General features: G+C 39.0%; 1 long non-coding RNA gene across 1 annotated transcript in view; it reads right to left on the reverse strand.

Moving 5' to 3' along the window:
* Positions 1 to 13,743: 13,743 nt before the first annotated feature.
* The window catches only part of LOC122708985, a 172,480-nt gene continuing 167,974 nt past the window's right edge, over positions 13,744 to 18,249 (reverse strand). The window contains exon 4 of the long non-coding RNA XR_006345372.1: positions 13,744 to 13,985. This is a non-coding gene — a long non-coding RNA (uncharacterized LOC122708985). The remainder of the gene's footprint in view (positions 13,986 to 18,249) is intronic.

Below are 18,249 nucleotides of genomic sequence, written 5' to 3' on the forward strand. Positions count from 1 at the left end.
ATTCATAGTTCCTGCCTGCAAGTAAATCATAGGCTCATAACAGAGATATACTGGAGGAAATAATTTCAATAGAGCATGGTAAGTAAAACAAGGTATGATAAATGGGGTGGGGGAGAAAGAGTTACTTTTTTCTACTTGAAAAGTTAGGTAATATGCACATAGAGGAGATGAGGCTTAAATAGGTTCTTGAGAGATTGATAGTCAGTTCAAGGTAAACAAATAAGAGCATTATAGTCACAGGAGACCTAGGAAAGCACAAAATAGCATAATGTCTGTGTTTTCCCATGTCTCTTGGTTGAAAGTGACAAAATCAGAAAAACTAATTTGAGAAGAAATGTGGATTTTTATTAGAAATAGCAGTAGGAGGGCAGAATAATGACTCTTACCCCACAATATCTACGTCCTAACATCTGAAACCTGTTAGTATGTTGTGTTACATAGCAAAGAAAAAGTAAAGTTGCAGATGGAATAAGGTTGGTAATAAACTAAATTTAATTAAGATAAGGAGATTGCCCTGGATCATCCAAGTAGGCCCACTGTATCAAGAATTACAAGGGTCTTTACACAGAGAAGAAGAAAGTGGAAACACAAGAACCACAATGGAAAAGACTTAACCAGCATTTCTAACTGTGAAGATGGAAGGGAACCACAAGACAAGAACACGAGCAGTCTGCAGAAGCTGGAAAAGACAAGAAAACAAATTCTCCCTTAGTGCCTCTATAAGGAAATATAACCCTGCTGACACCTTGATTTTTAGCCCAGTAACACTCATTTTGGATTTCAGACTTATAGAAATGGAAGATAATAAGATTTTTAAGCTACTGACTTTGTGGTAATTTGTAACAGGAGTAATAGGAAACTAATGCATAAACTTACTTGAAATTTAGTTTACTTGAAATATAAATGAAGGGAAAGCTGGGAAATCAATCCTTAAGAAGGGTAGGGATAATTGGAACCAGATTATCAATAATCTACATCTCTCTACTCTTTCTCTCTCAATCTATTGGTTTCCTTCTCTGAGAGCAGCTTTCCCCATGGGATAGGGGATCTGGTCACTAGCTGCCCTGGGCTCATACATCCTGGAATTTCAGAGAAAACTATTTTTCCATCTTGGTTTCAGTTTGGAAAAAAATGCCATGGAAATATTCTAATGGGCCTATTGTAAGTCAGATGTTAGACCACTGGACTAAACTCTTGGGGTGAATGATATTAATTAGCCCAGCTGGGACCCCATGCACATTAATTTGGCAAAAAAGAGAGATTTGCTGCCAGAACAATGGGGACAAGAATGTAGGGAAAACTGGAATAGTAGCTGTCTACTACAACGTGTTGAGTGAACTACAAGTGGTTTACTATAGCAAGAACTTAAAGTCAGCAATGAATTCAACCTAAATTCCTATGAATAGTTGCTGCTGCTGCTGCTAAGTCACTTCAGTCGTGTCCGACTCTGTGCGACCCCATCCCTGGGATTCTCCAGGCAAGAACACTGGAGTGGGTTGCCATTTCCATCTCCAATGCATAAAAGTGAAAAGTGAAAGTGAAGTCACTCAGTCGTGTCCAACTCTAAGCGACCCCATGGACTGCAGCCTACCAGGCTCCTCCGTCCATGGGATTTTCCAGGCGAGAGTACTGGAGTGGGGTGCCATTGCCTTCTCCGTATGAATAGTTAGATCATACAATTAGTCACTCAGTTGTGTTTGACTCTTTGTGATCCCATGGACTGTAACCAGCCAGGCTCCTCTGTCCACCAAATTTTTCAGGCAAGAATACCGGAGTGGGTTGCTGTTCCCTTCTCCAGAGGATCTTCCCAACTCAGGAATCGAACTGGGTCTCCTGTACTGCAGGCAGATTCTTTACCATCTGAGCCACCAGGGAAGCCTAGATCATTTAAATTAGCACTAACTCTGCAGACTTGATTCCCAGAACTCTAGCTTTCCCAAATGCATGTTTATGAGCTTCCTTTTAATCAGGGAGGTCATGATAGATAAGTTCAATTTACACTGGTTCACCATATTGTTTTCAGTATAGGAAATTTAGGAACTTGGTCAGCTGTGAGGAGACTGAGGTCAGGAAAGTAGATCCCTACTAAGAAGTGCTATTTCTTGGGTCACCTCTAGGCAACCAAAGATCCAGTCATGAATCTTCAGCCTTTTGGAAAGTGCCTTGGATTTTGGTTTCAAGATCTGGATATAAGCCTAAGCTACACTCTTTCTTAATTTTATGACCTTGGGCTGGTTCTCTCAGCACTGTAAATCTCATTTTCATTACCTGCGATCTATATATTGATCATAAAATCTGCTCCCTGTAAAAGCTGTCATTTATTGAGAGCTTATATGTATCAGACACTTTACGAGGGTTCCAGGAAACTTCAGTCATGAAGGAGAAGTCACTGGCCTTGAAACAAAGTAAATCTGTAAACTAAGGAAAGAGGGCAGAGACCTGGTGAAGTGCTATAGACATAAAATCAAAGCTGAACTCGCAATGAAGTTAACTGGATGCAGAGGCCTTTAAAGTAAGGTTCTTGTTGCAGATATGATGGCTTGCTGAGTCTAAGTGAGCTGGAAGCAGGGTTACACAGTCTGCAGGTGAAGGAGGTCAATCGTGGGGGGATACAGAGAAAGAGACAGAAACAGTTAGACAGAGACTGAGTATGGAGGCACGAAAGTCATTCCACTTCCCTTTCTGCCTCTGCTTTTCCTACCCCACATTTTCCAAGTATGAAAACCACTCTTGAAGCCAGCATTCGTTTGGCAATTCCTTAATGAAAATGATTCCAATGAACCGAGGAAAGGAACCTTCAATCAAGACAGTCTTTATAACAGCCCCAAATGGCAGCTGTTTCCCAAATCTTAGAACATTGCTGATTCTGACCCTGTAGGCCAGCTAGACCCACGCTCACTTAGCAGAGTGTCCCATCTAACAAAGCACCATATTACTGTTAGGAGTTACTCTAGCCCATCCATATTCATCTCCTCGAGCTGCTATTACAAAGCACGACAAGCTGGGTGGCTTAAAACTATAGAAATGTATTGTTTCACAGTCTCCCTGTGTGTCTCTGTCTTTGCATGGCTATATTCATATAAGGCCATTAGTCATACTGGATTAGGGGCCCATCTTACTCTGGTATGACCTCACTTTAACTTAGCTAATTATATCTGCAATGACCTTATTTCCAAATAAGGCCCTCGTCTGAGAATCTGGAGATTAAGACTTCAACATATCTTTGTGCTATGTTTAGTCACTTTGGAGAAGAATATGGCAACCCACTCCAGTGTTCTTGCCTGGAGAATTCCATGGACAGAGAAGCCTGGCAGGCTATAGTCCATGGGGTCTCAAAGAATCGGACACAACTGAGTGACTAACACATACACACACATGATTAGTTGCTCAGTCATGTCTGACTCTTTGTGACCCCATGCACTGTATAGCCTGCTAGGCTCCTCTGTCCATGGGGATTCTCCAGGCAAGAATATTGGAGTGGGTTGCCATGCCCTCCTCCAGGGGATCTTCCCAACCCAGGATTGAACCCAGGTCTCCTACATTGTAGGCAGATCCTTTATGGCCAACCCAATAATTCAACCCATAATATCATCCTCTTATTTTTGACCAACTCTCGTTCAGATTCTACATCTGTTTGCTTGTTGGTTCCTGACTCCTGATTTCTCTGCTATTTATGACCCAGCTCTTATACTTGGGGTTAAGGGTTCACAGATTGTTGATACAAACAAAAGAGAAAAACAGCCCCTGGAAAGTAGAAGCTGGCTGGATCATCCAGACCTTGATGTTGCCATGAGCTGCCTGGCGCCTACTGCTAAGCCTTGGTATTCCCTGTGAACATGATGAATCAAGACAAAAACAAGACCACTCTATAATCATGTCTGAACACAGAGAAAAATACCAACATTGTCCAAACCACACAAAAAACCAAATCTCTTTTTTATCTTGAGTAATATGAGTGACTGCTGCTTCTTTACCACTCACAACTTTGCCTTGGTCTAGTCCTCTCCCCTTCTAGATAAATTTAAATAAATCGTTAAACTTGCTCCCACTTCCTGAGAGCATCTAATCCAGAACAAAGCTCCCCTTCCTTAAATCTTTCCCAAATCACATAACATAATCCCAAATCTTATAGTAAATTCTTTCTAATACCTTCTGTCTGAGTCTCTGTCTGGCTTAATGATGTATATTCCCTCTCACTGCAATAAGCAATAAACTTGACTTGTCAAACTATGAATTTGTTCCTGATGGAATTTGCTTGGAGGGCATTGGCAGGAATTTTAATAATGCATATTAGCTAAAATGTGATAATTGAATTAGAAAAATACTTTGCATGTGAAATGTATCAATCTATTCACTGATTACCATGGGGATGAGTATACTGCACTCCAGAGAGAAAATGCTGGTGTAAAATATGGTTGTACTTACTAAAGTATTATTTGCTATCCAAATCTGGTGTGTGAATGCAGTCATATGTCTTATTTTATAAATCAGACTCAAACTTTGTTACATCAGTTTGGCATCAAGGCTAGTGTCTTTTTTTTTTAAAGTGTCTTCTTCCATTGAATGGTTAAGAAAAAAACCTAGAAAACTTATCAACTTCCACACCCAGTTAGTGGGATGTGAGAGAGAAGGTCTGAGATCATATCAGTTGGCCCCAGCCATTATTTCTGGCTGTCCCATGGAGTCACAGTTGGAAATTCATCCTACCCTGCAAGGTCAGGCAGTCGGTCATCTTTGATGACTCAAATCCCTCAGTGGGGATTTCTCTGGTTGTCCAGTGATTAAGACTCTGTGCTTCCACTGCAGGGGTCATGGGTTCCATCCCTGGGTAGAGAACTAAGATCCTGCATGCCTCATGGTATGCCAAAAAAAAAAAAAAAAAATCCCTCAGTGCCTGGTGCCAACCAGAACATTCCTGACTTTGGCTCTCCAGGTCACAGCTGTTAGCTCTTGACTCACTCATTCCCACCAGTAGTCATTCTACCAAGGTGCCAATTGCTCCAGGAGTGCTGTTTGAAGTAGGACAAGAGCCTGCAATCTGAGAACTCTCTTTTCTCTGTTGGAGAATTGCCTCCAGGATGGGCAGTTCATCTTATTCAGACCCTCGGACACAGGTTTCCTTACTTACATTGCCTCTACAATAGGGAGGACTTTTTACCTCAAGAGAGTTCTGAAATTCCTACTTCTACCTGGAAGGGAAGGAGCCGCCATGTCTCAATGAGAAGAACCTTCAAGGGTGACATGGGGGCTGTTTAAGCCCTCTCTCAAAAGAGCAGAGAAGAAAGAAAATATTTTTAAGACACAAGTTAAATGCTTGGTGGGGCCATACTGCCCATTCAGTGACATAATAACATAGAACTGCTTTGTTCTTGAGTGTCTTCTCACTTGGAATTGCTTTCTTTAATTTACATTGGACATTGGGTTCTTTGCCAGGGGATCTTTCTGACCCAGGGGTCAAACCTGGGTCTCCTGCATAGTAGGCAGATACTTTATGTGTGAGCCTCCAGGGAAGCTGTATCTGTTGTAGTTTTGATAATTTAGGAAATGAATACATTTTACCTATCCTATATCTTATCCCAGACTTTTAAATGTAAAGTACCTTTGCTCTAGTCAAATTTCATCAACACATTACTGTATTTAGCTTGAAGTAAGAACATATCCTGATATTCTTAAAAACACTTTGTAAATCCCTCTAAGAAAGATCAGATTATCAATGAAAGTTAAAATTTCCTCAACTCTTAGCTTTTCCCCCAATGAGACAATTATTTGTATAACTTTAAAACTCTGATACTATCTAGATGATATCTATCTGTAACTGTTGTAGCAGAACAGACAATATTAATGCTCATTCTAAATTCCTTTCAGGACTCTGACTCTGCCTGCCTCCTTTTTTTTTTTTTCATTCTATATGGAGTTGTGCTGGTACTGTAACAGGAAGACCACTATCAACTAAGATATTTGTTGCTTAAAAGTGTTTTTTACTATCATAACAGAGAGAAGATTTGAGGATGAGACTCAGGCTAGGTCAATTTTTGCTGGAAGGCAAAAAAAATTGCAGACATAATGTAATCCTCTAGAGCATCAGCTCATAAGGGTGGTCAAGGTAGAGGGCAGAATATGAGAATTATGAGGATATAGATAAAAGGGTAAAGAAGTCAAAATTTAACTCATATCTTAATTTAGCTTTGGTTTCTCCCCAAACTTTCAGTTTGTCTATGATGATATTTAGTATCTTTAAAAAAATGAACTAATTTAAGATAAGAAAGTTACTTACATTAGGTTTAGATTTTTTAAATGAAATTAGGCTGAATAGTATTCACACTTGTTCCAACTCCTGATAATTTCAGTTAACACAGATTTATAGTGCATACCTGGGATCTAGAAAGCCCAGAGACATACTATGTCTCTGCCATCACTGATACCATCATTCTGGAATGTGATTTCAGCCCTGGTGAAATCCAATTGTGATGATAGTAAAGTACACTTCTCTGATGCTTTCAACTCACTCTGTTCCTGGGCAGTATTTATTTGTTTCTGTTCTCTTCAATCTGACAAAGTACAGAAAAAAGCTCATAGATAAACACAACACTCCTTTCTTGCTCTACACGGATTTCGATGAAAATTGAACTACTGGTTCTCTGACAAAGAACATTTGATAGAAATGTGACCATGAATCCTATGGGATACATGCTTCTTAAACTGAGCTGTATGCGTTTGTACTCTTCAGAGTAAAAGAATCTTCAACCATTTTCCTCTAATTGTTATGTCATGTTCTGATAATTAACATTTTCTCCATTCTGAGGATTATCACTTCTTACTTATTTTATGTTATTCAGGAATCAGGGTTAGCATCTTTTCATTAAAGGATCACCAACAATAAATTTTCATCTCAAAGCAAGATTTTCGGCAAACAGAATAATAAAAGTATTTTTATTTTCTGACATTTTATGTTTCTTTTAGCTTAATGATTTCATTTACGTTTTAGTGCCTGGCAAGTGAAACATTCTAATATATCTTTAGATGATGCATTCAGTGACATAGGTCCCTAAACTAGTGGAAACATGGTTGAAAGGGCCATTGGACTAGGTATTAGAAGATGTTATTATAAATTTTGTCCCTGTTATTTATAAACTATGTGAACATTGGATAATTACTTAAGCTCTCAGATCCTCATTTTACTTTTCTACAAATTAGAGGTGATAATTGTGCTATATAAGGTCATTGTGAGGATTAGAGATCATGTATATAATGTAAGAACTTGGCATATATTAGCTGCTGACGAAAAGGAAGCATTTATGCAAAAGCCCTGGGACACATGCATTAGACAGCCTTGGATGGGCCCCAGTGGTCCTCATTTTTGGGGGTTCATGACCTTGGGTAATCCCTTCTCCTTGAGTGTAGTTGGACTCGAGGGAATATGTCATAAGTGATGAAATGACACTTTTGAGTTTAGGTTATAAAATGACTGCCTTTCATCTTGAATGTAGTCCCTCTCATCTACTCATGGGTCATATGCCCTAAGGGATGGCAGTTTGCATGTTTTAGGCAGTCCTGTGAAATTGTTTGTGTGGTGAGTGACTAAGGCCTGCCAACAACCATGGGAGTGATCTCAGAAACAACCACTCCACAGGTGAGCATTCAGATGAAACTGCATCTCTGGTGTACCTCATGAGAGACCCTGAAATGTCCAGTGAAGCTGTGCTCAGATTTCTGACCCAGAGAAACTGTGAAATAATTAATACTTATTCTTTTAAGCTACTAATTTTGAGGTACTTTGTTATATGGCAGTAGATGACAAATATATCATTAAAAGGCGTAATAGCAGCATTTTAGAAAAAATATTTTCTTCCACTTCATAGAAATCATTTGGTAAATGTACATAGGAAGTTTACATATAATCCATCTCTAAAGAATATTTGATGTGTTTTGCAGTGTGAGGTGGCAGAGGGGAAGAGTATAAAGCAGTTTTTGAAGACAGACTTTAGGTTCTGTTCATCTGACTATAGCCTTGAATCTCAAAATGTACCCAAGGAGCACCAGTCAGTCTCCAAGAAATGTGGTCACTGTGCTCTCTGAGTCTGGAAAACACCAATACCTTCTTTTATTCCTGGAGGGTCACAATAATGAACACAGTATACTATAGGTTCCAGAAGTCTGAGAAATGCTAGGATTTCTAATATGTTAATGGCTTCAACAGGTTAAACATCCCACAGTAGACTTTGGGAAATCATGAGTTACTATGATCAACAAAGTGCTGAAATCCTGGCTTATACCTCACAGCAGCCCAAACGTCACTTACGAACAATGACTTTCAGCCTATTTCACCTTGCCTCAATTCCCAGGCCCTAAAGGTTCAACCTTTTCCCTGAGCAAATGTTTTATTAGAAAATAACAAGAACTCAGGGTTATAATCACCAGATGGTAAAAGCTGAGCAAGTTCTAATCTGACACCACAAAAGAAGTTGGTCCTAGTCTCACTCTGTCCATTCACATTTCATCTTTTTCCTCCTAACTGTTGATGTTGAGTTGATGATTGCTGATTCCAGCAATTCATTCATTTTTTTTTCCAGAAGGACTTGTTAATAATGCCTTCTCCACCCCCACCCCTTAAGAAAATATTAATAGTGAAATCCGTCCCATTTAAAACTCCTGGTTAAGCAGTTTTAGTTCTCCATGAAGGACTCCCCGCCACTATGACTTGCAGCATTTCTGCTAAATATTGTATAATGTTTTTGCAACATATTGAAAATTCTTCAAAAATGTTTGCATTTCCCTCTAGTACCATTTGCAGCCGTGTGTGGCAGTTGCTATGACAACTACCTTTAAAATTAAAAAGAGAAATTAAAAGTTTTACATAATTGAAAGGACTTCCTGACACTAAGTTTAAGATGCTAGGATTTTAACATAAATTATATCTTAGTGTGTAGGTCTTTTCTTATTAGGACAACATTTAAGAGCTCATCATTGGAAATGCTGTTCTACTCATTTTTCCCGTGTCAACTATGCTAATATTGTCAGAAAATTGTTACCAAAAATCTGTAGGTTATAAAGTTTATGAAATGTGCTTGGTTAGCAAATTCTCCTTTCTGAGTGCAAGCAACAACCACCACAAAAACCACAACAGTGTTAGCAATCACCAAGTGGCTGTGTGTTATGTACTGCATCAGGCATTGATGTATGCATTATATAGATATTCAGGATTTTGTAGGATTGTCCTGAGAAGGAAATAGAATTGTGCAATTTTATATACACAATTAAGTTATTTCTGACAACACTCCTACTAAATAGCTATTGTAATCCCCATTTTAACCATGAAAACAATCTGAGGCTCAGGGATATTATATAATTTGTTCAAGGTTATAAAGCTAATGGATGGCAAAGCTAGCATTCAAACCTAGGTTTGTTAACTTCCAAAGCAGTGCTCTTAATAATTACACTGCTTTATAAAAATAACAAAAATCATATGATATCGCTTTTATGTGAAATATTAAAAAGGATAGAATGAACTTACTTACAAAACAGAAATAAACCCTCAGATACAGAAAACAACCTTAGGGTTACCGAAAGGGAAAGGAAGGAGGATAAATGAGGAGTTGGAGATTAACATGTACACACTACTACATATAAAATAGACAACCAACAAGGACCTACTGTATAGCAGAAGGAACTATTTTCAGTATTTTGCAATAACTTCTAAGGGAAAAGAACTGAAAAAGAATGTATATGTATGAGTAAATGACTTTGCTGTATACCCGAAACTAACACAATATTGTAAATCAACTATAATTAAATTTTTTAAAAAATTTTAAGCAATTTATCTACGTTACTTTTTAATTGCTGCTCTTTGCAATTCACACACAAGAGGTTCTTGACATGAGGACAGGTCAGAGGTGATCCAGGGAGAAACTCTCAAAAGCAATGCAAAGACCCTTTTCACATTCCTCTGGCCTGACACAGGCCACCAGGGAAATGCAAATCAAAACCACAATGAGATACCACTTCACACTAGGATCGTTATAAATCTCAGAAACAGAAAATTACATGTATTGGTGATGTGGAAGAACTGGAGCCTTGTGGCAAGGTAAATGGTGCAGCCTCTGTGGAAGACAGTTCGACAGATCTTAAAAAGGCTCAACAATGAATTACCATAAAAATGAAAGCGTTGGTTGCTCAGGCCCACTCTTTGCAGTCCCATGGACTGAAGCCCACCAAGCTCATCTGTCCATGGATTTCTCCAGACAAGAATACTGGAGTGGGTCGCCATTCTCTTCTCCAGGGGAATCTTCCCAACATGGGGATTGACCTCATTGCAGGCAGATTCTTTACTGTCTGAACCACTGTGGAAGCCCATATAGCCAAACAATTCTACACCTAGGTATATAGCCAAAAGCACTGAAATCAGGAACTCAAAACAGATTCTTACAAATATTTACTGCAGCATTATCACAAGAGACAAAACAACCGGAAGCAACAAAACAAGTCGGAAGCGACCGACGTGCCAATCAACAGATAAATGGATGAACCAAACACAGAATATGCATACAACAAAATACTACTTAGCCATAAAAATAAAGTTCTGACACATCTTGCAATATGAATAAACCATGAAAATATTATATGCTAAGTGAAATCAGCCAGACACATAAAGGACAAATATTGCAAGATTCCATTTCAGTGAGGTATCTAAAATAGGCAAATTCACAGAGAAAAAGCAGATTAGTGGTTAATGGGGGTGAGGGGAATGGAAAATGAGAGTTATTACTTTCTAACTTTCTATTTAAGGTAATGAAAAAATTTAAAAAAATAAGCAAGTAGTGATGATTGTGTGGCATTGTGAGTGTAATTAGAATCACTAAATTGTACACTGAAAAATGGTTAAAATGACAAATTTTACAGTATATGTGTTTTACCACAATAAAATGAAATGTTCCAATTATCTTTATCTTAACTCCTAATTGTCCCTTGACTTTTCTGCTTCAGCTTCCTGATACTAATTCCAGCTTTAGTTTTTTAAGTCTTTTGTTGTTGTTTTACCTGTACAGTCTGTCCAGAAAAGTTTCCAAAGAGGGCCAGAATTTCGTGTGGATCTTAGAATTTTAGACTGGGATAAATTTAGACATTATTTTTTAAACCACTCCAACACTGTTTTTGAAAAGTTTAGATCCTCCAGAACAAAAATTAACACATATATTTCCAGGTGCTATCACAAGGCCTGACATGTCGCACTTGACAAATGTAAACTTAAATAAATGAAATGAAAGAAAAGAAGGAAGCAAAATGAAATCCAGAGAAGTGCATTTCAGTTCATTTTCGTCCTTAATCTAGCCATTCATTCAAACAAAATTTATTGTTGTGTTCTCGGTGTTAGGGCTACAAGATGCTGATTTGTTAGCTTTTATCCCTAAGGAGCACAGAGTCAAAGGTGAGAGACAGATATATAGGCATATTCCCAGCACAATGGAGTGTCTGGCAGTATAAATAGTTAGGGGTAACATAGCTGGCCAGTCTCTTGTTTCCTGAAAAAGTGAAAAGTGTTAGTCGCTCAGCTGTGTCCAACTCTCTGAGACCCCATGGACTGTAGCCCTCTGGGCTCCTCTGTCCATGGAATTCTCCAGGTAAGAACACTGGAGTGGGTTGCCACTGCCTTTTCCAGGGGATCTTTCCCAAGCCAGGGATCAAACCTGGGTCTCCAGCATTACAGGCAGATTCTTTACCATCTGAGCCACCAGGGAGAAGGCCAATGAATTTCTATAGGAAGGTCCTAAGCAAAGGGGAAAATATGGTAACTGGTCTTTTCAAAAACTAAGCATCTCCCTCACATCAGTTTTTAACTGTGCTCTTGATTCCTATTTCAGCTTTATTCTGGTATCACTTGATAAAAAAAGATGGAACAATGTAAGTGGTGCCAATAACCCCTCTCCACTAAGGGCTAGAACTAGGCCAGAAAAGGTCATTCTGGTCTCTAGTATTGTAAGGACTTTTGAAATTGCATGACTTGTATTGTATTAGGCCACTTCATAACTTAGGTTTTATACCTGGCTATTACAGGGTATGAGACATTTCTGGGAGATTATATCAAGACTTAGGATGCTCAGCATATGTTATGGACTGAATGTGTTCCCCAGTATACTTATGTTGAAGCTCTAATCACCAATGTGATGGTCTCTGGAAGTGGAGACTTTGGGAGGTAATTAGGTTTAGAAGAAATCTTGAATGTGGGCTCCTCCAGGATGGCATTAGGGTCCTTATAAGAAAAGGAAGGGAGACCATAGCTTGCTTTCTCTCTTTACTATGTAAGAACATAGTGAGAAGATGGCATCTACAAGCAGGAAGAGGGACCTCACCAGGAACTGAATCAACCAGCACTTTGATCATGGATTCTGCTACCTCCAGAACTGTGAGAGATAGATGTCTGTTTTTTAAGTCACTCAGTCCATGGGATGTTGTTACCAGTAGAAAGTGAAAAGGAACTCAAGAGCTTCTTGGTGAAAGTGAAAGAGGAGAGTGAAAAAGGTGGCTTAAAACTCAGCATTCAAAAAACAAAGATCATGGTATCCGGTCTTGTCACTTCATGACAAATAGATGGGGAAACAATGGAAACAGTGAGACAGACTTTATTTTTTGGGGCTCCAAAATCACTGCAGACAGTGACTGTGGCCATGAAATTAAAAGACACTTGCTCCCTGGAAGAAAATTTCTGACTAACCTAGACAGCATATTAAAAAGCAGAGACATTACTTTGCTGACAAAGGTCCATCTAGTCAAATTTATGGGTTTTCCAGTAGTCATGTATGGATGTGAGAGTTGGACCATAAAGAAGGCTGAGCACCGAAGAACTGATGCTTTTTAACTGTGGTGTTGGAGAAGACTCTTGAGAGTCCCTTGGACAGCAAGGAGATCAAAACTGTCAATCCTTAAAGGAAATCAGGCCTGAATATTCATTGGAAGGACTGATGCTGAAGCTTAAGCTCGAATACTTTGGCCACCTGATACGAAGAACTGACTAACTGGAAAAGATCCTGATGCTGGGAAAGATTGAAGGCAGGGGGAGAAGGGGGTGACAGAGGATGAGATGGTTGGATGGCATCACTGACTCGATGGACATGAGTTTGAGCAAGCTCCAGGAGTTTGTGATGGACAGGGAGGACTGGCATGCTGCAGTTCATGGGATCACAAAGAGTCGGACATGACTGAGTGACTGAACTGATTGCTGTCTGCAGAGACGGTGGGATTGGCTTGTCTGTTCTTGGTTGGGGTAGATGGCAGAAAGTACTGGAATGCCTGTCAATATGAGTGTCAATGCATATGAACTTGGAAGACCAGCTTCATGCCCCATGGTAGGAAGGGGAGAGCAAGGTGGGTTGCTGATGTTTAGTCACTAAGTCACGTCCGATTCTTTGAGACCCCATGGACTGTAGACTGCCAGGCTTCTCTGTTCATGGGATTTCCCAGGCAAGAATGCTGGAGTGGGCAACCATTTTCTTCTCCAGGGGATTCACCCTGGGATCTAACATGTGTCTCCTATGTATCCTGCATTGCAGGCGAATTCTTTACCACCGAGCCACCTGGGAAGCCGTAGCAAGGTGGGACCAGGGTAATAAATGTAATGTAGACATTCAAAACCAGAAGTTTACAAAAGAAGAATTGAGAGTGAAAGTCCAAAATTTTAAAAAGAGAGGAAGATGAAAATAAGATGAAATATAGACTGTGAGTAGGAAAGATGGGCATATTTCAGAGGTCAAATTACAGCTACCTCTTTATACGATGAGCAGGTCCCTTTATGGGGGCTGAGATGGGTTATCCTATAATACAGCCATCTTCTCACCTTGATTTTACTGGCTTGGCTCTGCTACCAGGAATGCACTTGGTCCCCTTCACCAGGGCTTTCAAAGGTCTCCGTGTTTTTCAAACTGTCACAGTGGTCCCAGGTCTCCTTACTCAGGAGCCCTGGAGGAAGTCTGTGAACATCACAGGGATGCCTGAATCTACAACAGGAAGAAACCAAAGACACATTCATGAGTCATCCTCATCAACTGCTACTGGAATATGATTTGAATTACTTTGATCTGTTTTCCTCAGTGGTTCATCTGGTTCATAGACCAGAAACATACAATAGTTCCTCTAATTCACCCAACTATATAATGGAAACATCTGTATCATCCTGAAAACCTTTAGCCAGATCAAAACTGCTTATCAATTTGTGCATGAACACTGACAGTCCTTTGAACTGAGATTTCTGTTTTAAAATTGACAAATGCTTGGAAGTTAAAATTGCAACTCTACGCACTACTTGCAATTTTATGTTCTTTGCAAATTGTCATCATGCATATTTCTGGAAATCTGAGGGATTTCAGTTCAGAAGCTCATTTTTCTTTCTTTCATCCTCTTTAGTCTTCCAACTTTGTTCCAAACCAGGCTCTATCTTCTAAAGAAAAGTTGCAAGGGGATCATTCATATTCAGTTTTTTCCTTTTTTGTTAATTCAGAGTGTATGAACTGTTCATTTTACATTGCATTTTAGATAAGACATTATTTTTTCTGCATTCTCTAGCTTTGGTAGGAAAAAAAGAAAAGTCCTGGTTGAGTAGTTAGAAACCTGGTTCTTTCCAGTTTTGAGTAAATTATGTAACTCTCTGAATTTCACTTTGTATTGGCAAGATGGGAATGATTATTCTTGCCCTACACATATTGTTTGGCTGCTGAAATGATTAAATGAGGATACCAGATATTAACAAGGCCCTGTAAAGGACACAGAACAACTTCAAGAGTAAATAATACAGAAAGCAGAAAAGACTTCTGTGGGAGCTTGGTTATTTAATTAAACACATTTTCAAACAAAGAACAAGTTGCTGTCTTTCTGGAGCAGCTTTCATCCAGGCCCTAATCCCCATACTTGAGCAAGCAGTATGAACTCTACGAGAAAGTAAGTGAACCACATGCCTGGAGAGGAATTTCCCAATGAATATCAGGAGACGAGAAAGAAACACAAAAGAGCTTGATGTAGTTCCCAATCTCTATCAAATAGGAAGGGGTTACACAAAGGAATAGCAGCTCCATCCAAGAGAGAAATACTCTAGAATTCTCTGTATTACAGGACAGAATCTTTCTTATGTGGAATATTGAAGAGGCCCAAAACTTGGGTCTGTTTTCTGCTTGCTCTCCCTTGACTGGAACCAGACTTTCTGCTTTTCCCGAGAGAGAAAACTGTTGGGAAAATGGACTTACTCAAACACTGAGGAAATATACACAGTTCCTTTCTAACTAACCAGGTGTCGAGATGAGAAGACTCATCAGACAGCTGAAATGGAGAAAATATATAAAAGGGAAAGATTCTGATCAATTAACAACTGATACCAGAAGAACTAGAGATAATGTAGCAAATAAAAATAACTTAAAAAATAACTTTTATTTATCAGAAATTTAAAAAAAATACATTGTGGTCATAATATTAAACTATTTTGAAATGTAAACTAAGCTATTAAAGACCAAGATAGCACCTTGGAAATTAGAAATTCAACTCCTTAAAATGTAAAAGATCTAGAGTGATAGTTGAAGATAAAATTTTTAATTTGGAAAGTAAAAAGCAGTTGATTTCTTAGAAGATAAGGGAAACAGATGAAATAATAGAAAAATAACGGAGAAAATTAAGAGATGTGGAAAATTATTCCAGAGGTCCAATATTTACCTGACGAAGATCAAAAGTCATAGGCATTAGAAAGTGAAGATAGGAGAAATAATTTTTAAAAGATGATTATTTTTTCAAGCTGAGGAAAGTCACAGGTGGAAAGGTGTGTGTGTGTGTGTTAGTCACTCAGTCATGTCTGACTCTTTGAGACCCCATGGACCCCAGGTTCCTCTGTCCATGGAAGTCTCCAGAACAAGAATAATGGAGTGGATTGCCATTTCCTTCTCCAGGGGATCTTCATTCAAACCTTGGTCTCCCACATTGCAGGCAGATTCTTTACCTTCTGAGCCACCAGGGAAAGTTCTCATGGAGTGCCAAAATGGAATGAAAGGGGTAAACAGATAAACAAAAGATGATGGGTAGATGATAGATAGATAGATAGATAGATAAATAGATAGATAGATAAAAGAAAGAAAGAAAGAGAGGGAGTATATACTATGTTACATGGTCCAAGGAACTTTGCTAATGTGATTAAGTTAAAGATCTTGAGATGCAGAGACGGCCAGCATCACCCTGATGGGCAAGCACAATCACAAGAGTTCTTATAAGAGGGGGGCAAGAGGATCAGAGTCAGAGACAAAGAGTTGATCTGAGCATACCTCAAAGAGATGTCGGTCTTTGAGTCAAGGAATGTGGGAAACCTTTAGAAGCTAAAAATGGGCAAGGAAACATTCACCCCTATAGCCTCCAGAGAGGATGCAGCCTTTCTAACTCTTTGACTTTAGGACCTCTGAGCTCCAGAATTGTAAGATAATATATCTGTGTCATTGTAAGCCACTGAGTCTGTGGTAGTGTGTAACAATAGCCATATAAAATGAATGCAATTTATTTTGTTCAAACACTCATGGGAGTGATAAAAGCCTAAGCAGAGATTGTTGTTATACCTCTATCAGGAAGACACATGTGAAGACACTGAAAGGAATATCTCATGGATGCAGAGGTCTTTGGGATGGATAGCTAGATGTGAGGGATGGGCCTTCTTTCAGTGAAATGGGGTCTTTGCTACTGATGAATCCGCCCTGACTTTCACTTTGGTGCTTAAGCAATACCTCTCATGGTAGCTTCTTGAGGACAGATCCTCATTGCAATTGACATGGCCCTTCAGGTCTGACTTTTCTCTTAGGATCTCTGACTCTTACGATCTTTGATCCCCCAACCACACATTTTTTTTCCTCACTAATATGGTGAAATAAAGAAACTATATACTTCTCTGTAAATGAAATGTTTTCTCAGAGTCCCCTGGATGAGTTTGGGTTTTTAGAAACCAAAGCTTGGAAGACACATTTTTAACTTCTGCTTCCTTACTAGTTCTATGTATCACCAGGTACATGGATCGCAATGCTTACTATCTGCTTGAATGGGAGGGAGACATACAAAGAAAAAGATAGAAGCTTGGAAATAAGAGGTTTAGGAAATCAAAAAGTGGTTCTAGGCAACAGAAAGGTATCAGAAGCTCAAGACATTATCTAGATACCTCCACAAGGTTCCAAGTAACAGGTATCAGAGAGAGAAGGCAGCTTGCTCTTTACTTCATTTTGAGTCACTTGTTTAGTTCTTCCTGCCCAGGGCAAAAGCTGGTATCAGAGTGTGAGGCCTGAGTTCAAAGATTGGGATAAAAATGACTATGTATGGGTGCACTCTCAATTGTGTCTGACACTTTGCAACCCCATGGACTGTAACCTGCCAGGCTCCTCTGTCCATGGAATTTTCCAGGCAAGAATACTGGAACTAGTTGCCATTTCCTTCTCCAGAAATATGACTATAGTGAGAGAGAAAAGGAAAAGGAAACACAGGAGTTCTTGACAGGGTAATATTTCTTTATATTCCAGCAGGTTGATGATTAGAGTCATGCAATATCAAAGCTGAAAAAGTCTTCAGAATCAAGAAACACTAGTAATGATTGAGCATGGGGTGTTAAGTGTTAAAGCTGTGTGCTAAGTGCTTTATATCCATGTAATCCTAAAAGTCAATCCATGAAGTTGACATTATTATGCTGTCTGACAGATGAAGAATCTGAAACTCAGAGAATTTAAGTGAACTATCTGAAGACATTCAGCTCAAAGGTATTCAACAAATGCTTGAGACAGAAATAAAACAAAACCCAAAATGCATGCAGTCTTGATTTCTACCATATCGCTCCCAAATAGTCTCAGCAAGAATTTTCTGTTACTATCTAGAACCCACAACTGCAAAAACATTCTAGTGCAATCTTACTGCTATGCTTATATGAGAAGTCACATGCAGTCACACAGTTTTAACATTCAATTCATTTTCAGGTGATATACATTGATATTTCCTCTTTGAACTATGGACAAATCTTTCAGTACCTAGCGGTATGTCTGTAATCTCCCTGGATTCCACTTATTTTGGCCAGCAAAGCACAGCCCCAATCATGCTGCTTCAGTTTCTAATTTAATGGAACATTAAGCATTCATTTCTGGTATCTAAATTAGCTAGTCTCTTTTATTTATAGAGCTTACATGCAAAGTGTTTAACTAAAAAATGGAAATAAAAATAGGAAATGGATGGGTGCCTGCCATTGAAGTCTCATGAGTGATCCCATAA

This window comes from Cervus elaphus, chromosome 15, assembly GCF_910594005.1.
Source record: "Cervus elaphus chromosome 15, mCerEla1.1, whole genome shotgun sequence".
Lineage (NCBI taxonomy): Eukaryota > Metazoa > Chordata > Mammalia > Artiodactyla > Cervidae > Cervus > Cervus elaphus.